Source organism: Scylla paramamosain, chromosome 11 (genome assembly GCF_035594125.1).
Source record: "Scylla paramamosain isolate STU-SP2022 chromosome 11, ASM3559412v1, whole genome shotgun sequence".
Lineage (NCBI taxonomy): Eukaryota > Metazoa > Arthropoda > Malacostraca > Decapoda > Portunidae > Scylla > Scylla paramamosain.
This window is the reverse complement of record NC_087161.1, coordinates 5,637,501-5,647,500: the sequence shown is the minus strand read 5'-3', so window position 1 is coordinate 5,647,500 and position 10,000 is coordinate 5,637,501. Positions and strand designations below refer to the sequence as shown.

Sequence of the window (10,000 nt, the reverse complement as noted above, 5' to 3'; positions counted from 1 at the left end):
TGATGATTTTTTCCTTTCATCTGATTGATGGCTAGAAATCAAGTGTGTGTGTGTGTGTGTGTGTGTGTGTGTGTGTGTGTCGTCGTTTATTTATTTTTTTATTTCTCCTCCTCCTCCTCCTCCTCCAAGTACTAACCGGACCCAGCGCTGCTGGGTCCGGTTAGTACTTGGATGGGTGACCGCCTGTGAACAACGGATGTTGCTGACATTGGAGTATTTAACGGTCAGGATGGCCGAGCGGTCCAAGGCGCTGCGTTCAGGTCGCAGTCCGGTCTTCGGGGCGTGGGTTCGAATCCCACTCCTGACAGATTTTGCCTGATGAGTGGAGGCTTGCTAATGTAACTCCGATTTTCAAAAAAATTACCATGTAATTACCGGCCAATTAGCTTAAGTATGCAAATTGCTTGAAACACTAATAAGAGATAAACTCCGTAATCACTTAGAAGAAAACAGCTTACTTAAAAATACTCAACACGGCTTCCGCAACAAACGCTCTTGTTTGACGAACCTCCTAGACTTCTACTATGATATTCTGAACCAATATGACGAGAGCAAAGCGGTAGATATAATATATCTTGATTTTCAAAAGGCCTTCGATAAGGTCCCCCACTGATTAAACTAAAATCACACGGTATCCAAGGCGACGTGTTGAGATGGGTTGAAAACTGGCTAAACAACCGTAAACAAATAGTAGTAATAAATGAAAAGCATCCAAGTGGACTAACGTAACCAGCGAGGTACCACAGGGATCAGTCTTAGGACCTGTTCTCTTCCTTGTTTACATAAACGACATAGTTGAGGGTGTTACCAGTATAATATCGAAGTTTGCTGATGACACCAAAATAGCGAATTCCGTAGTCCTCTAATGAACAAGTAATAGAAATGCAGAAAAAATCTAGACAAGTTGTCAGAGTGGGGGCAAACCTGGCAAACGAGTTTTAATTTAGTGTGTGTTGATTGGCGTAAAGTCGAGGTGACTTGGTCCTTGATGACTAGAGCCGGCCCACAGCTGTTTTAATGTAGATACGTGCAAAGTGCTTCCCATAAGGTACAGAAACGAGAAAGTAAAGTATATTTTAAATTGTACCCGACTTAAAAGTGTTGACAGCAAAATTGATTTAGGAGTAACAATATCGAGTAGCTTAAAATCTAGCCAACAATGTTCAGAAATCGTAAAGAAAGCGAATAAAATAATTAATAATGATAAATAATAAATAATAATCGGCAGATCTTTTGAATATAAATCTAAAGATACAATCCTAACTTTATATAACTCTTTAGTCCGTCCCCTTTTGGAATATTGCGTTCAAGCATGGTGCCCCTACTACCAGAAAGACATTGATAAATTAGAACGAGTTCAGCGTAGAGTAACAAAAATGTTACCAAGCCTAAGAAACAAATCATACGAAGACCGTCTTAAAAAAATTAATTTATTCCCATCAACACAAAGAAGACTAAGAGGTGACTTAATACAGGTGTTTAAAATCATCAAAGGCATTGATAACATGGACTGCAGTAAATATTTCACGATAGACTCTTCAAATTACATGCGAGGAAACGGTTGTAAAATTGTTGGGAAATCCTTCAACTCTCATAAATCGAAAAATCATTTTTTTCCATCGAGTAGTAAATCTATGGCATGGGCTTCCTCGAGACGTGATAGACTGCAACACCGTATAGACTTTTAAACGCCGTCTTGACAAATATTTCTGCCTGCAATCCGCGGCTAACAGCGTTTGTTTATTAGTGATTAACTTCCTTGCCTTCAGGAAATGGGGGCACCTCATTTCATCTATTTTTTTTTTTTTCCTATCAAATTTCCTTCGAGTTTTTCCTTCTCTAACCACGTAAGGTATTTCTTTCCGACCTGTTTTCCTGTACGGCTTATGCCGGAGGGAGTGGAGGGTGGGGAGAGAGCCTTCTGCTTTGCTCTGCTTTTCTTATACTATCACCTTAGTAGTCCTAGGTCAGGTCACCTTGTGAGGACCGCAAGATCTGTTGTGGCCTGTTTTTTATGTAACTCTACGTAATTCCTCCTCCTCCTCCTCCTCCTCCTCCTCCTCCTCCTCCTCCTCCTCCTCCTCCTCCTCCTCCTCCTCCTCCTCCTCCTCCTCCTCCTCGCACTATATATCCACTCAAGAATTCCTGGTTACAGAGACACACAGACAGACGGACAGACAGATAAACAAACAGACACACAAACACTAGTGACTACTGCGAGTGAGGCCAGCGACACTGATCACCAGGTAGACTTCAGCAGGTCACTGGGTCACCTGTCAATTACCCCTATTCCCGCCCTTCCCTTCCCTCTCACCTGTACCTCCCCCTACCCATTTCCTTTTCTGCTCCCCCCTTCCCTTTCCCTTACCCTCCCTTCCCTCCCTTACCAGTACCTCCCTTCTACCCCTACTCTCCTCTCTCCCCTTCCCCTCCCCTTCTCCTTCCCCTTCCTCACCTGTTGTACCTCCCTCCTTTCCCTACCGCACCCCACACTACAATCCACACCCCTCAGTCACCCCTCCCTTACCTCCACATGCCCATTCCCCTAACCCATCCCTTCCTTATTCCCCCTTACCCCATCCCTCCTTTCCTCCCCCATCCCCTACCCTCCCTCACCCTTTCCCCATCTCTCTTCCCTCAAACCCTCTCCTTCAATCAAGACACGCCACCACAGTAACAACACACTCCACTTTCGCTCCACATTCTTTTGCGTCCATTATAAGCCTACCGGAGTGGACTTTACTGGGAAGAAAAGAGGAGAAAATAGGCTTGGGGCGGGAGGCATTGCGAGAAGCTGAAGGAGGAGGAGGAGGAGGAGGCAGGAAGGTATACGAGTAGCAGTAAAGGTAATGATTTTTTCTGTGATTCATCAGGCAATAAATCACGTGCAATTGTCGCCCCTGGGTGGTATTTTCGCTTATGGGGAGGGAAGGGAAAGTGTCGTGGTGGTGGTGGTGGTGGTGGTGGTGGTGGTGGTGACAAAGGAACACAAAGGAAGGACACAAGTTGAATTGGATCTACGTATTGGCTCTTGTGTCTTTCTTTCTTTCTTTCTTTCTGTCTATCTGTCTGTCTGTCTATCTATTTATCTATCTACTTATCTGTTTGTCTGTATCTGTTTCATCAGTTTATCTATCTATCTATCTATCTATCTATATATCTATCTATCTATTTATCTATATCGACCTATCTATCCATCTTCATTTTTTTTTTCTTTCTGTCATTCCTTTTATGGGAGGTGGGCTGGGTAAGATAAATTGGATTTTCTGATTCAAGAGAGAGAGAGAGAGAGAGAGAGAGAGAGAGAGGAGAGAGAGAGAGAGAGAGAGAGAGAGAGAGAGAGAGAGCATCGGGCATTACTGATATATACTCTCTCTCTCTCTCTCTCTCTCTCTCTCTCTCTCTCTCTCTCTCTCTCTCTCTCTCTCTCTCTCTCTCACTCTCGCGCGCGAGCGCGCGCGCGCCTCCTCCTAAGGGCACCATTAATAAAAAAATTGAAGCAGCCGCCAACCTCACGCCTTCAACTATCAGGGTGAGGTGAAACTAAATCATACCTATTAATTTTATCATTTATCATTTTATTATTTATTATTACCTAGCTTTCCTCTACCACACTCCTCCTCCTCCTCCTCCTCCTCCTCCTCCTCCTCCTCCTCCTCCTCCTCCTCCTCCTCCTATTATCGCTATCCAGTTCTTTATAGCATTAGTGTACACCATATTAGATCAGATTTCATTATATCAGATTGTCTTAACCACAAAAAATACAAGGACTAAATGAGACAATGAGGACAGTGTAGGTTTTGGTGCATATGAAAGTCAATATGAACATTTACAGTAGTGGATGGCCTAATACTAAAACATGTATAACAAAACACACTAAGGACAGAAAAACACCCGTTGGTTAGGAGGTGCTGTTATGTGTTGTTGTATTAGCATCAAGTATTGCGTAGTCCAGCTGGGGGAAGAAGATCAAGAGAGAGAGAGAGAGAGAGAGAGAGAGAGAGAGAGAGAGAGAGAGAGAGATGGAGGGATGGAATTGTGGTATAGAACTGCAAAGGTTGGGAGTCACAGGGGAAAATACAAGGGACAGAAACAACTGGAGGAGACTCGTGCACGGCGCCAGCCACTCACTCAAAGAAAACGGTGTAAGGAGAAGAAGAATTAGACCAGTGAAATATTAACCCAATGACTACTGTAGCTTTTCCTTGAGTTTAATGAAGATATCCATAGAAAGTTGAGAGCATTCCAAAGACGGACAGGAAAAGGAGTGAGGGAGGAATTCAAGTCTTCAAGTAAGTAACTGATGTTTTGTCTTTGTACTCGTACAGTAGAAGTCAAACAGACACTCAATAGGCAGGTGTCCTTGTGTCGCTAGCAGATGAAGGGTGAAGGAAAGGCAGGCAGGCAGGGAAGGGAGCAGTGCCAGCGAGGACAAGACCAAGAGTATTATTGATTCATATGCCCACGCATTTTGAAGACGAACGGGGGTCACCATCATTGGCTAAAAATAATGATAATAACGATAATAGAATTAAAAAAAAAAAAAAAAGGCTACTTCTGCTACTTAAAATGAATAAAACCTAATGAAGAAAAGTTTGAGCACTGGAATTAAGAAAGAAGAGTTATGTTACTTTACTGATTGACTGATTGATTGAGTAACTTCATTTTATCTATTTATTTATTTTTTTTTTTTTTTTTTACTTTAGATCTAGCAATACGCCAACGAGAAGACGACCAGTAGATGATTCTATGCAGGTGTTTTAAGTTATCTTTCAAATGATCTATATATCTACCTATTTACTTACCTACCTATCTTTTCTCCTACCTATCTATCTGTTTTCCTACCTGCCTAATTATCTACATACCAACTTACTTACTACCTAATTTCCTACCTGCCTAGCTGTTTACGCACCAACCTATCTACCTATTTACCTACCTACCTGCCTATTTATCTACCTGCCTGCTTGTTTACCCACCTATCTACCTGTTTACCTACCTACCTGTTTGTCCACTTACCTACCTGTGTGAAGCTCGTAAAGGGTGTTGCCTGAGAGATGCAGACGCTTCAAAACATAGAAAATAAAAGAAAAAAATAGTAGAAATTAAGCTGGTACGATGGTATGGAGAGACTAAAGGAGTACTTCAAAGACAAACAGAGCAGTAGAAAGCTTTAAATTAGAAGGTAGGCAGAGCAGTGAGAAATATTGGAATAACTATAAAAAAAAATAAAAAAAAGTTAAAAAGGATTCCATTTAGTCGGTGTAGTGGGAAATATTGAAATAACCACAAAAAAGGGGGAAATTAAAAAGAAAACGAGATTAGAGTTAGGTCAAATGATTTATACTTCAGGATTTAGCATGATAATCCAGCAGGCGAATCCTCTCGTTAAATAGTTCAAGAGTTCAAGTCATAGGAAGGCAGACCAGAAATTTGTATCCGGTGAGTGAGTGAACAGCAATAAAGAAAAAAAAAAAAACAGGGTTGGGGGAAGAAAATGAAAGGATTTATGGCTAAGTAAGCAGTGGATTGTGAAAAAAGTAGAGAAAAGTGTGAAAGGTCAAGTTAAAGAGAGAGAGAGAGAGAGAGAGAGAGAGAGAGAGAGAGAGAGAGAGAGAGAGAGAGAGAGAGAGAGAGAGAGAGAGAGAGGTGTGTTAATCTTTCCTTCATAGTCACAGCCGGCGCGAGGAACATTATTGGGGGTGATTGGGGGGATTAGAATGCTTTGTGTGTGTAGTAAAAGTTTTATAGCAGTGATATAAAACGTGTGGTTGGGAGAGGGGGAGGGCGGAAGGGTTAGAAGTCTTGGCAGTAACTGTTGTAACTTAAAAAAAGGGGGGAGAAAATTAAACGTTTAATGTGTCCTGCAAAACACATCGTCGAGAGAGAGAGAGAGAGAGAGAGAGAGAGAGAGAGAGAGAGAGAGAGAGAGAGAGAGAGAGAGATACAAAAGCTACCAAAGAAAAAGCAGTTATATGATGCATTCAATGAAACACACACACACACACACACACACACACACACACACACACACACACACACACACACACACACACACACACACACACACACACACACACACACACACCACAAGAACCACAAAGTACAAGAAATGAGGCAAAAAGCAAGGAGATAAAAGGCCCAAGCCTCAGAACATATCAGATTGCTTCCCCCAGACAAGGCAAAGAAAAGCTGAACCTCGCTCTGGTCCTGAGAGAGAGAGAGAGAGAGAGAGAGAGAGAGAGAGAGAGAGAGAGAGAGAGAGAGAGAGAGAGAGAGAGAGAGAGAGAGAATAGCTGTAAAGAAAACGTTATAAAGATAAGTTTTGGAGAAATGGTCTCTTTTCATATGTTTTTACTACTACTACTACTACTACAACCACTACTACTACTGCTACTACTACCACCACCACCACCACCACCACCACGACTACCACCCTTATCGCCTTTTTCTTTATCAACCTTTTCTTTCTTTTTTTTTTTCTGCGTCTTCCTAAGTTAACACTTTCTCCATCGGACAATATTATCGCCCCTTGCAAAAACTCAACCTGTTCCCCATTTTTATTCTCATTCCCCACTATCTTAACGGAATTCGGCTGCCTTTGTAGTGAAGCAATAGAAGAGGACATAGTTAGCCAGTCAGGCAATTAGTTTAGTCAGTCACTCGGTTAACTGGTTAGTCAGTCAGTTAGTCGGTCATTTAGTCAGGCATTCAGTCAGGCATTTAATCAGTAAGTAACTCAGTCAGCCCGTCAGTCAGGCAAATCAGCCACCCAGCCAGCCAGCCAGCCAACCAGTTAGTCAGCTAATCAGTGAACCAGTCATTTAGTCTGTTAATCAATCAGTCACTCAGTAAATCAGGCAGTCACTCAGTCATTCAATTAACAGGTCAACCAGCCAGTCAGTCAATTAGGTAATCACTCAACAAGTCATTCAGTTAATTGGTCAATCAGGCAGTCACTCAACTAGTCATTCAGTTAATCGGTTAAGCAGCTAGTCAGTCAGTCAGCCAGCCCATCTGTCAGTCAGTCAGCCAGACAGTCAGTCAGTCAGTCAGCCCATCAGCCAGCCAGCCTGTCAGCCAGACAGCCTATCAGCTAGTCAGTCAGCCTATCAGCCAGTCAGTCAGTTAGTTCTGTAATCATGAAGAAGTTTGAACCTAAAAAAAAAAAAAGACTCGTAATCTATTTTTTTTTTTTTTTTTTTTTCTTGGTTCGTGTGAGTGAATATCTTAGTGGACAGCTTGGGAGTCGTGGATTGGTATCAGTAGGAGTTAAAATCTACAGCACATAAAGAACATAGGAAGATAAGCAGGCTGCAGAAAACCAGGCGACCTAGACTACGCAGTCAAAGCAATTCTTGAATGCTTATAACTTATCATTTGTCATCATCATCATCATCATCTATAAATTAATTGAACGTTCCCTCTAAAGACTTATTAATATTTTTATTTATAATGTAAAGGAAAAAAATGTTCTGTGTATTGAATGAGCAAGAAAAAGTAGTGGTGATTGCGACTGAAGAAACGTCCTTCAGTATTTTTTTTTTTTTTCTCAACAAGATTAAAGTAAAATGGTTGATTTTTATTTTATTTTAATCCTTTACCTGGAATCTTACACGCGTCATTCCTTATCGTGTTTGTCGAGTTAGGAGTGAAGAGACCCCTTAACTAGTTCTGCCCGATCATCTGATTATCTTATAAACAGGATCAAAGCAAAATTGTTGAGTTTCACTTGACTAGTTCTTCCGCTGGAATCTTGACACGCCCCTCCTTGTGGTGACAAGTAAAGAAGTCGATTGCACTGATTCTGTCCGATCATCTCAATATCCTCTCCGCCCCCCCCCCCCTTTTTTTTTTTTACTGCTAATTTGTGTCTCAGTCTTTGTTTGAATAAGGTAAGCAAACTCTGGAACTCCCTACCAGTTTATGTGCGTATTTCCTGTTACCTTGGACTTAAACTGTTTCATGAGGGAAGTCTCAAGACACTTCTGAAATTTGGATTTTTCTCTTTCTTTCTCTTGCTGCACTCTATAGGAACTGCCAGCTTCAATGGGCCTTTTTTTTATAATTCTTTGTTGCCATAAACAAGAGCCTCTCTTAAATGAAAAGTGTTGATTTCTTGGAATCATGTTTGTGACTTATTTGGCAGGTCTGGAATTGGGATTGTAGCGGTGATGAAACACAAGAGAACTTTATATCCTTTGTCTCATCACCACCACAGTCCCACTCACTTGTCCAAATCAGAACAGCGGCCCTGGAATTACTGCTGTTGCGCCACACAGTATTCAAAACACGAACGTGCGAACACATAAAACAACATACGGGTGACATTTTCAGACACTTTAAAAATTGCCTCTTCATTAACCACCTGTCTGAACCACTTCCCTACACCGGCAGTTTGGTTTGAGGTCTCTAGGTCACCTTGGAAATTATGACTCCAAGTTCTTTTTCATCTCCCCAACTTTTAGAGAGTCGAAGCCCTCAATTAAACACTCATCGAGCCTTAATATTTCCTACGTATGGTGCTGGCCCGCCTAGAACGCCTTGTAAAAACCTGCACTCTCTTCTGTTTTGCTCGCTTCTCCCCCTCAGCTCAATCTCACGTCCTCTTATTCTCTGACAATCTTAAAAAAAAAAAAAAAAAAAAAAAAATGGAAAAAGAAAGACTGCACTCTCTACCACTTTATTCGCCTCTCCCCTCAACAGCACGTCCTCCAATCAAGTGACAATAGCAAAACCTGACAGTTAATAGTCCCGGCAAGAACTCCTTGTAAAACCTCGTTAACCTCACGTCCTGCACTCAGCCAACTCACAAAATATGACCATACATCCCCTTCTCCCCTTCAGCTCATGTCCTCAGATCAGCTGGTAATAACAAAATTTTACAATACATTCCCCTTGTTCTCTCAAAATCAAGTGCTCTGATCGTTTTACAATAACAAAATGCATTCCCTTCTATCCTCAGGTCCTCAAACTCACGTCCTCTGATGCACTGACAACACTGAAACCTTACAGTACATTTCCTTCTACCCTCAAACCCTCGACCTCACGCCAAATAATTCGCTAACAGTAACAAAACATGGCTACTAATACACTCCCTTCTACCTCCTCTCATCCTCTAACAGTAAGAAAACCTAACCATTATCACATTCCTGTCAGGCCGGAGAACACGAAAAACTCAATAAACACAGTGTAAGGTAAGAGTACGACAGCATAGCAGGTTACTCGACTACCAGTAATACCCTCAACTGTAGTACGTACCATGCATTTATCTACGGTACATTTCACACGTGTCCCCTCCCCCACCTACTAACTTGCCCAGACCACTCTTGATGCCCCTCCCCCTAACCATTCCTGTGTCTGCCTGGGTAAAAAGTCATAAGGGGAGTGGGGTGGATAATAGCTTTGGCGTAGGGAAAAAAGGGTGAAACAATCGGTGCCTTTTGCTTTGCCATGTAGAGAGTAGGGAGAGTGAGTAGATAGTGAATGTCAGAGGCGCGGCGTGACGTGGCCCAGTGGGTGAATGGGTGAATGGGCGATTGGATTGTGGTGGTGGTGGTGGTGGTGGTGGTGGTGGAGGCGGTTTGGTGTGCTTGGTGTGTAAGTATGGTAGCGTTGAGAGAGAGAGAGAGAGAGAGAGAGAGAGAGAGAGAGAGAGAGAGAGAGAGAGAGAGAGAGAGAGAGAGAGAGAAATATAGACTAAAATAGAAAGAAAATTGAAGATACACCAAAGAAAACAATGATAATAACACCGAAATAAAAAAAAAAAAAAAGAACCAGCACAACAACAATAAGATCATAAATTGAAGAGTTAAGAGGCAACAATTACGAGGCAGGCAAGAGTTGAGAAGATAACCAGATGTAAGTGATTCAAGACTGTCTGGGGTGCAAAGAAAATATCCGTTTTCTTTGCACCTGGGTAGTTTTAAGGAATGGGGAGGAGGAATAATTGAAAGCGAACGTGTCTGGTGTGTGTGACCTGGAGATTAAGGAAGGAAGAAGG

General features: G+C 42.1%; 1 long non-coding RNA gene and 1 other non-coding gene across 2 annotated transcripts in view; both read left to right on the top strand.

Moving 5' to 3' along the window:
- Window positions 1–10,000, top strand: part of LOC135104876 (uncharacterized) — a 106,402-nt gene that overhangs the window by 6,135 nt on the left and 90,267 nt on the right. The window lies entirely within an intron of this gene.
- On the top strand, window positions 224–307 carry Trnal-cag (transfer RNA leucine (anticodon CAG)). Its single transcript has one exon. It is a non-coding gene; the product is annotated as a tRNA-Leu (tRNA).